Source organism: Diospyros lotus, chromosome 14 (genome assembly GCF_014633365.1).
Source record: "Diospyros lotus cultivar Yz01 chromosome 14, ASM1463336v1, whole genome shotgun sequence".
In the NCBI taxonomy this organism is placed as follows: Eukaryota; Viridiplantae; Streptophyta; class Magnoliopsida; order Ericales; family Ebenaceae; genus Diospyros; species Diospyros lotus.
The window spans coordinates 27,571,100-27,582,346 of NC_068351.1; the positions used below are offsets into that span (position 1 = coordinate 27,571,100).

The following is an 11,247-nucleotide window of genomic DNA, read 5'->3' on the forward strand; positions in this document are numbered from 1 at the left end:
AGATTTTCACATATTTTTTATCTTTTGTTATATCTTTATTTAACTCTATACACTTCATATCAAATTTTAATATTTCTCTCAAAGTCTTGTTAGATCTACCTCTATCTCTTTTTTTAACTAATTATTCTATTTCATCAATTCTGCTCATATGAGGTCTTTTGTCATACCTGTTATGAATGTATAAATAATTAAAAAACATATATATAAAATAATAAGTTAAAGAGTACCTGCTGAACAAAATAAAAGATAAGAAGCTATAATCTACCAAAAAGCCCACCTCAAATCCATTTTTTGTTTCCATGACAATATTCAACAATCAATTGATCAAAATCTCTTGGCAAAGAAACAATCATAGAAAAACATTAGGGGGAACAAGAAGAGCACCATGGAAGGACCTTTCACAGAGATGATCCTAACAACGAGAACAACGAGCTTACATGAACAAACAAGACTTCCCAACATTCAACACCCACAAGAGGGAAAAAAACAATCAATTAGCATGTCGTTCTAATAATTAATACCTTACTTTCCTCACAAAAGATCAAAGTTTTAGTAGATATCATCAATGTAAAATTATGGTTACACCAAAACTGAGACTCACAACAACATAGGGCATCGTCTGAGATTTAATCTCAAGAACACAAACTACCAACAATTTGTAATAAGATATCTTAAGCAACACCTGATGTTACTGCTAATTCATCTTACTAATTAGTTCGTTGATTTGGTCGTCCCGATTCCCAGCATCTCCCCCATCTTTGTAAGGCTTTTTCTTTCCATGCAATGCTTTCTCAGGCTTGTTGAGTTTAAAGGGGCACAGGAAGCTAGTGACCTCTTTAAATGTGGACCTACTGTAGCAATCTCATTTACAATGTCTTCTATGCATAGGATGCCATACTTCCCAAGAGTCTGAAGGCCCAAAAGTAAAATGTAGCATTAGAAACTTGCCAATGAGAATACAACAGGGCGTGCAACAACCTAGCAAGGTCTTCGATTACCTGTTCAATGATGTTGTTGTCAGTCAGGGGAACAATCTGCCTTTTAATTTTTGCCAAGCCTTTCTTGTAAATCAGATCCTTCACGTTCTTGAGATTTGGGTATCTTCAAACACAAAACATAATCCCATTAAAACATTTATCATTCAACCAAAAGCCAAAGCCAACAAGCATTGGTTATCATTTAGCGGATGTTCTCTGCACTGGCATTACATGTATTAATAATTGCGACACCTTGACATGGTTAAACTCTCTCTATTAGTTCTGCCAACAATGAAATTCCTTTCAGTTTGTTATATTTGCCTAATTATTATTATTATTCACTTCTAGAAGGTTAGTCTCCCTAGCTTTTAGACCAATGGAAATTGATGAGAGAAAGAAAACACATTTAATTGTTTCACCACATAAGTGGGGGAGGGATCTACTGTTGCAAGATAAAGTCAAGCTATGATGAGTTCACAGCTCAATAGATAAAAACAGTCAACTTAAACCTGCAAATGCTCACATTCACCAAGCTTGAACTGTTATATAGAAAGTAGGTGGCAAAGAAGCACCTCAAGATATCCTAGACAAATGTCAACTAAAGAGGAAACATGGGAGAATTTTGAGATAAAAAAATCCAATATGTGACCAATTTTTACTTTTATTCTTTAAATTAGTTTTAGGAGTTCATTTTTTAAAAAAAATACAGATAGCCAAGTTAACACGTTAAGCTCAAGTAGGATGACAGTCAGGTTTCATTGCTTCAAGTTCAATTGAGGAACCAATGGACCACCCAGATCAGGTTTGTTGTTTGGGGTAGGGTTAGCATGACCGGTTTGGGTTAAGGTAAGTGCAACCATTTCATCATATAAGCATCAAGAAGTAATTCATGGTAAATAATAGCAATAAGAACTTGTTTTTATTACCCATATGTAATGTAAGGCTCTACTCTTTGTAAAATTCCCATCATCCTTTCATTTGCCTTGACAAAAACACCATGGAAGATTTTCCTCAGTCCAAGAGAGTATAAAATCGTTCTTGTCTTCATGTGCATGTCAGTTTTTCTGGGGAAAAAAAGTGGTGGAAATCAGACATGGAAATAGAAATATCAACAACAAAACCAAAACTAAGGCACCAACTACATTGTTAACTTACCCTCCAATGCGAATTATGAAAAGCAACTTGGACTCAGGTGTCAAAAGTGCTGTGTTTTTTCCGCTTAGACCTGTGTTTCATCTGGATCAGGTCCAATTCCTGCGTCCAACATGTCAATTATGAATTGAACTAGATATTTTATACAGCAGTTATACATGAACACACAATGTTTGCCTTATGAATACCAATCAATCTCAGTTTTAAGAGAATAGGTGTTTCTTAAGTTGACATACACACCAGGAGAAGAAAACAACACGATTGATAGGATATTTAGTCCTTTGATTTATTAAAATTCAAATTTTTTATATTTTAGCTTGTATTTATTTATTTATTTTCATAATTAGAGTATTTATTTTCAGTTGAACTTCAGCCTACAAATAGGCTTAGGATGTAACCAGAAATTAGCTTAGATGAATTTGGACAAAGAATTGCTGAATATCCCTTCCTGAAATCTTTCTTCTCTCTCTCTTTCTCTTTCGAGTTGTCACCCTCCCCTACACTACCCTTCCTCTTCCCCAATTTCTTTGGCAACTGGTGAAATGGGGAGAATCAAGTACCAATTCCCCTGACTAAGCATCTCAACAAATTTCCTAGACTGTAGTTGACAAACTCGGTTTGTCCATCCATTTGGGGATGATACGCAGTGAAAATTTTCAACTTACTGCCTACCAAATGCCATAGGGTTTTCCAAAAATAACTAATGAGGTGAACATTTTGATCTGAAACCATGGTCTCTGCCTCTTTGGAAGGCCATATAATTGTCACGACCTGGATGTAGACAGACATCCTGGCCCTTGACTGCAGCAGATTATTACTCTTATTTTCAGTCTTCTTTTCAGTTATTCATTTTATTTTCTGTATTGATAATTCAGGTAACTTATATGCACAGTAACCTGCAGTTATGTACAGTACAGAAGTTACCACCCACTTCCTTTGCCCATTACTTCTCTTCCTGTAAGAGGGGGCTATATCAGCCACTCGACAACCATTTTGGAGAATTATTGAAATATTAGAAGTTCAGTTTCTCTCTCCTCTCTTCAATTTTCTCCTTATTTCTCTCTATTTCTCCCTCCCTTTCAATTAAGCCATTGTAGAAATTACAGTCAGGCATGAGTCCCTAACAATTTGGTATCAGAGCCACCAGTTCTTAGCTGTGATCTACGCGATTTCTAGTAGGACTCCGATCAGACTTGAGGCCGAGCTGAACAAGGCGGTTTCTGGGAGCAATTCAAAGGCAGTTACCGATTAGTGGAAGCAGTTACCAGTGCTGTCTGAGTGACGTAATGGGCAAAGAAAGTGGGTGGTAACTGATGTACTTTACATTACTGTCAGTTACTGTACATTACAGCAGGTTACTGTGCATATAAGCTACCTGAATTATCAATACAGAAAATAAAATGAATAACTGAAAATAAGAGTAACAATCTGCTGCAGTCAAGGGCCAGGATGTCTGTCTATATCCAGGTCATGACATTCCCTCCCCCCTTAAGACCTTGTCCTCAAGAATTAAAGCAAATGAGTAGCCCGAGAAAACTGAGTAAGCAAGTCCGTTAAGCACTCCCAAGCAGTATGATCGGATGCAAATGAGACATCGAAGCAGCACCTGAGTAAGGGGCAGAGCATCCTTAAAAATTACCCGTTTGTCCAAGATAGACAACAGTTCAACCTCAGCCTGGTAGTCATCAAGTATAGGGGGTAATTCAGTTTTAGGAACATCCTGGAGCCAATTGTTTTCTTGAGTAGAAAAACATGAAAAACTGGATGTATAGTAGTGTGGTCTAGTAGCTGTAAGCAACAGGACCCTCCTTCGCCATGATTGGGAAAGGACCATAATATTTAGGACTATTTTTGGAGATAGGGGAAGAAGAAAAAGACTTCTGCTGGATTTCATCCTTTTATTTTTTTATGATATCCTCATTTATAGCCAAACTTTTGACCAGTACCTTGTTCACCTTAGGACAGGAATTTGAAGTCCTTAGATCCAATCAATTATATGTAAAGCAGTTCAAGTGTACTTTTGCCACAGAACAAGTGGAGTATTTAGGGCATGTTATATCTGGTGCAAGAGTTAGTACAGACCCCAAGAAAATTGCTGCAATGGTGGACTGGCCTAGACCAACTACAGTTAAGGCTTTGAGGGGATTTCAGGGATTGACAGGATACTATAGGAGGTTCATTAAGAATTATGGGATTATCAGCAAACCTTTAACAGAATTACTTAAGAAGAATGGGTTTCAGTGGAATCGTCAAGTAGAGGCAGCCTTTATTCAATTGAAACAGGTTATCACACAGGCTCTGGTGTTTGCTCTACCTGATTTTACCAAAGCTTTTGTGCTGGAGGCTGACGCTTGTGACAAATGAGTAGGTGCAGTCTTGATGCAATACGGTAAACCACTAGCCTTCATTAGCAAGGCTCTTGCACCTAAACATTATGATAAGGAATTGATTGCTGTCCTAGTGGCTGTGGAAAAATGGCGGCACGATTTAGAGGCCAGTCAATTTATCATCAAAACTGACCATGAGAGTTTAAAGTTCCTCATGCAACAAAACTTCACACACAGCTGCAAAGAAAAGGTATGTCAAAACTCTTAGGCCTTGACTATGTGATCCAATACCACCAAGATAAAGAGAATGTGATAGCAGATGCCTTGTCCAGGCAAGAGGAAAATGGGGACTATAATGCTATTACTTCAGTAGTGCCAGATTGGTGTGAGAAATTATTGATGGCTATGAAGTTGTAGGGTGGACTCAAGACATTTTGGCCCAATTATCAGTCAACCCTAGTAGTAAACCTGGGTATACTTTATCTAATGGTATAATCAGGTTGAAGGGAAGAATGGTTATAGGTGACAATGAGCAGCTTAAAAGGCAGATATTGCAGTCTTTACATAGCTCACCGCTGAGGGGACATTCAAGTATAAGGGCTACCTGTCATACGGTTAGGCAACTATTTTATTGGCCTACTCTTAAGAGAATTGTTATCGAATATGTGATGGCCTGTGAAACATGTCAACGTTGCAAGCATGAACAGGTGGCTTATCTTGGACTACTGCAGACATTAGACATCCCCAGGGGAGTGTTTGACTACTCAACATAAACTTTTGGTACTTGACGTCCAAATAAGAAATTGAAAGAGAAAAAATCACATAAAATAAAATCCAAAAATTAGGTGGTGGGATTTAAAAGAGGAGAAACAACTAATCTTCAAAGAAAAATTAAGGGGTAGAAGGGAATGGAATGGAGAAGGACAGGTAAACCAAATGTGGAGGAAATGACTATTGTCCTGAGAAGCACGGCAAAGGTAGTCCTTGGAGAGACAAATGGTAGAGCCCCAAACCTTAAGGAGTCTTGGTGGTAGAATGAAGAGGTACAATTAAAAATTAGAAATAAGAAAACTTGCTATAAAGTTGTATATCAGTGTAACAATGAAAAAAACCTAAAAAATTATAAAGAAGCAAAAAATGTAGCAAAAAGAGCTGTTAGTGAAGCAAGGTCAAAAGCATATGAGAATTTATATAAACGATTTGATACAAAAGATGGAGAAAGGGATATATATATATATAAATTAGCTAAATCAAGAGAAAGAAAAACAAAGGATCTAAACCAAGTGAAATGCATAAAAGATGAAAACCAAAATGTATTAGTGAATGAGAGAGCGATTAAGGAGAGATGGAAGGAATATTTCACAAAATTATTCAATGATGGTGAGGACATAAGAGTTAGGTTGGGACATCTTAGTAACTTCGAAGGGAACGTGAGCTATACATTTTATCGACGCATAAGTTCAAATGATATAAGGCAAGCATTAAAAAAAATAAAAAATCATAAGGCGGTGGGATCGGATAATATACCAATAGAAGCATGGAAATGCATGGGAGAAGAGGACATCTCTTGGCTAACAAAATTATTTAATGCAATCCTTAAATCAAAATGATTGGAGAGAGAAATTGGACAAAAATAGGGGGAGAAATTAGAGAGAAATGAGGGAGAGTAGAGTAGTAGAGAGAAACGAGAGGGAAATTGGAAAGAAATCTAGAGAGAGAAATGAGAATTTCATTCAATTAATTCAAGCATTATTCTTCCATTCTCAATTGTGGCTTATATATAGCCTAACAACCTCCCACTTACACCCATGTGCAATGTAACAAACAGCCCAACTGCTAGTGTTGCAAATGAGCCGAGTCGTTCAAGCTTAGTTCGATGCTTAGCTTAATAAAAGCTCATTCGAGTTTGTTCGTTAAAGTAAATGAGCAGAGCTTAAGCCTAACTTTGAAGCTCGATTTATTAACGAGCTAAACTTGAGCTCAGCAAAGTTCGGCTCAATAGGCTCTCGAGCTGGCTTGATTATAGGCTTGCGAGTTGGCTCGAATAGTGGCTCACGATCTCGCTCGATTATAGACTCACGAGCTGGCTTGTGAATAAGCTTATTTATAAATGTATTAATAAAATTATTTATAATTTTGAATATACCTGTTTATAAAATACATTAATAAAATGATTAATAGAATGTGTTGATAAAAAGATTTGTTGCAACTTAAAATTAATTAATTAATGTATGAGTTTAATAGTTTAATTATCATTTTAATCGAGTAAGAAAATGTTTAGTTGAATAATAACAACTAACAAATATTGTACTCGATTAATTTTTTTATTTTTAATCAAGTAAAACCTAAACATTTAAGAGATTAATCAATTATACACTTGTCTTATTCAAATATATGATAGAATGACATTAATTGAATAACCAAATAGTTATTCAACTAAATGAGTAAATAGTACATTAGTTGAGTAACTATAACATTTAATTTAAGTACCGAGTAATAAATATGGATTAAAATAACAACTATATATTTGTATTTTGTATTATTAAATTTTAAAAAATTACTACCTAGTAACTGCATATCTCACTCAAGTAATACTTAGTTTAATAGAATGTGTTGATAAAAAGATTTGTTGTAACTTAAAATTAATCAATTAATGTATGAGCTTAATAGAATAATTATCATTTTACTCGAGTAAGAAAATGTTTAGTTGAGTAACAACTAACAAATATTGTACTCGACTAATTTTTTATTTTTAATCAATTAAAACCTAAACATTTAAGGGATTAATCAATTATATACTTATCTTCATTGATAGAATAACATTAATTAAATAACCAAATAGTTATTCGACTAAGTGGTACATTACAGTAGTTGAGTAACTATAGCATTTAATTTAAGAACCAAGTAATAAATATGAATTAAAATAATAACTCTATATTTATAATTTTGTATCATTAAATTTCAAAAAATTACTACTTAGTAATTTTATATCTCACTCGAGTAACACTTAGTTTACTCTACTAACGTTATATTAAATTTCAAAAAATTAATCATTACACATAGTATTAAATGCACATTCTAAATATTTTATTTACAAACAAAATATATAAACTGACATAACATTAATAATATTTCATAATAGGGATTAAAATTATTAGTTTATAATAATAATTAAATTTTAATTATTAAAATTTTAATATTTATATATTACAAATTATAAAAACACACCCTATAAATACTTATTTTTCTAAAAACCCTAACTATGCTCCCAATTCCCAAATACCTGTGTATTGAAATTTGAAGAGCAGAAGAGGGAAGAAGGAGAAGGAAGAATGGAGAACAGAAAAAGAGCTATGATCGCCCATTGCCTCTCGCTGCCAGCTCCAGAGAATCGCCGCAACCTCTCGCTATCACCCTCTCCGCCGTCTCTCACTGCAGCCCTCTTCACTGCCTCCGTCTGCATCTTTGAAGCCTACCACCGCCGCTCGCTGCCTCTCACCGTCGACTTCAGAGAAGAAAGCCGAAGCGTCTCGTTGTCGCCCTCTTCGCCGTCTCTCACCCTGGTCGTCTTCACCGCCTCTCGCTGCATCTTTGAAGCCTACCACTGCCACTCACTGCCTCTCGTCGCCAGCTTATGAGGTTAGGTTGATTTTGGTATATTTGTCGATTAATAAATTTCAAGCCCAAACCTGAGCCCCAGTCGAGCCAGAGCTTGGGTCACCTGAGCCCGAGCCAAGCTCGAGCTCAAGAAATGTTATCAAGCTCGAGCTCGAGCCCAACTTCCAAGCTCAACTCGAGCTCGAGCTAGTGCTAAAATTTATCGAGTCGAGCTGAGCTTAGGGAATCTCGACTCGATTGCAACCCTCCTAACTACCTATTAGCTAAAGACAAAGCCCTATAACAAAAAATACAAAAGGAAATATAAACTCCTCCTATTGTATTTATTAATCTATCTTTGAAAAATCTTTAGGGTCATGACAACCACCTTCTTATTCAGGTACGCCCACTTTGATACTCAAACCCTATTTTTGCGCTCAAGCACTCAAAGACTGACTTAAGTATCGGAGAGTTTGTGTAGGAAAAGTCTCCCACGCCACTCATCGTTTGTTCGCTTTAGCAGGCCACTCAGTTCCTGAAGGCCTCTCAGTTCTCCAAGGTCACTCGGTTATTTTAGGCCTCTCAATTATTTAAGGTCTCCCATTCATCAGCAAGCAACCACTCATCAGCAAATCACTATCTCACAAGGCCACCTAATTTTTTTTGGCCTCCTGATTATTTGCCATGAGGCCACCTGATTATTTTTGGCCTCCTGATCATTTGCCTTAAGGTCCCCCTGATCATCCTTGCCAAAGAATGTCAAGATTACTTTTCCCACTTGACAAATCTATTGTTGTATCTTGGCCACAACAAATTCAAAAGTGCAACACTAACTAACCATCTTGGCCAATAAAATTGGCATTCTACTTCCTCAATACTCTTGTTACACCCAATCTGTCTTGGAAGACCTCCTACATAAGTCTCTCATGCCAAGAAATCTCTTACTAATGTTGTGGGATAGAAAGCCTATTGACATGAAAAGGGTATCCATCCTGAAGTAGAAAATCATGAAGGAGTTATATTGCCCTTCCTTTAAGGTTAGAAATAGTTCTCCAACATATAGGCAATATCTATTTATACGTGGTATAGAAATTCAAAAAATAGAAAAGAAAAGGAAAAAGAGAAGGGCAGCCCAATGCAGAAACCCCATGCACTGTTGACAAGTTTATTAACATGCAAGTGTTTGACCAAGGCAACTCCAGTATTCAATAATAGGATCAACCTGCTACATGAATTATGACATTTTGGTAAAGGCCGATTTTGGTAATTATTTTAAAAAAAATGATCTCTAAACACTCTAATTTAGAAAATTATAAAAAGAATAATTTCAACAAAAATAAAAGACTATATGAAAAATAAATCTGCCTCAAAATTTTCAGAATTTGCAATTCTGCAAACAAAGAAAACAGAATCAAACAAGCCCTTAGTTTCCAATTGAAATCAAAGGTCAAATTTCATAATCCACTTTATATGCCTTGTTACGCTGATTGTAGAAATGAAATGAACTTATCCAACATAGAAACATGTTATGCATTAAATTGCGTTAGGAAACAAATGGCATCAGTACCACCTATAGAAATTCATATAACTGCAAAACAATCAGTAACTAAATGCATAAGTTATCTGAATAAACATCACAATCTACATATCTTAAGCAACTACAGGGGAAAACATCAAAAGTAATTACCCTATCTCGGTACTCTCTGATGAATTGCTCAGGCTTCTTGATGACAAAATTATCCCCTTTGCTTCTCCTAATCCTCTGCTCCAACTGCTGCTTCCTTCTAATTGCCCACTCTTCATTGTTTCTCCTTTTCTTCAATATCACCTCGGGTATATAATTGAGGGGCTTCGGTTCCTCCTCCGCCATGTTCCACAACTCTAGAAATACAAGAACCAAGTTAAAAGTATGCATCTAAATAAAATCTCGATTGATTTTCAGTACCATAAACAAACAATTTGGAGGATATCTTGTCATCACGTCAGACAATTAAAACCCAGAAATTCAAAATATAATTGCCTCAGCATGCAAAAATGCAAAAGATACATGTATTTACGCACAACTCTACAAATAGGACCAAAGATTGCTTTGAAGTCCTTATCTTCTTGAACCCTAATTTCCCTAGTTTTTCAGGACAAAAAAAAAAAATTATGGGAAGACTGTATCACTGAAGAATTCTAGGCCAAATTGAAGAAAACGGAAGATGAAGAAACGAAGGAACGAGAAAGGCTTACATGGTCGGATTAGACCTCCCCGGAAGTCTCTCTCTCTCTCTCTCTCTCTCTCTCTCTGCATACGGCGCAGCAAAGAGGTTTTGTTTTCCCTCTTTGCCGAACCCTCTGTGACCTCGCTTTATCCTGGCCAAGTCCAAAAAACTTGTACCAGCGTGTATATACATATATATATCACCGGAAAACCAACGTAAACCACCAGAAAATAGCCAAAACGGGTTACCTCGAGATCAAACTACTCCGATGGGCTGTCCTCGGTGTCTGGGACTCGCCGGATGTAGACTTCGAAACCGCAGTTGGGGAGATCAAGGTCGGTTTCACAATCTGGCCCGCAGTTGGCCGGAGAAGGAGATAAAATGGAGAGAGAAGGGCGGCTGGGCTGGGCTAGGGTTTGCCTTTTATATGCCAACCCGTTTGGGTGTCCACCAACGGGGAATTAGCAGAACATCCGGCAACAATAACGTACGAACGCTGCATGTTACTAATTTATTTTCTTTATATTTTTAAGCTCATTGGATAAGTTAATAAAACTGCTCAAAATTGGCGAGTCTACATAATAAACCACCACAAGAGACTTAATTAGATATAATTTCAATTTTGAATTTTCTTAATTGAGATTATAATCATGATTATTTCTTATTTAAGTATCCATTTGAAGAACTAATCAAAATAGAAAAATAGAGGCGAAATTTAAATTTATCATTATCCAGCATATTTGTGGATAATAGAATTATAATTTATGGGTTAAATATATAAGTAAGAATAATTAAGTTTTAGACAAAAAAAAAAAATCTTTCGAAACATTCATTGTTTTACTATAAATACTCTGAATTTAAGATCATATCAATTTGATTTTGCATATTGAAATAAGTTCAAATCTGCTTACTTTAATTTTATTGAATTCGAGTATCTTATTTTTGTATATACAAGAAACCATCTAAACTATCCTATAGAAAACAAGA

At 35.9% G+C, this 11,247-nt stretch overlaps 1 pseudogene; it reads right to left on the minus strand.

Annotated features, from left to right (window-relative positions):
• Positions 1 to 608: 608 nt before the first annotated feature.
• Positions 609 to 10,752, minus strand: LOC127789822 (60S ribosomal protein L7-1-like; annotated as a pseudogene).
• Between the last annotated feature and the right edge of the window lie 495 nt (positions 10,753 to 11,247).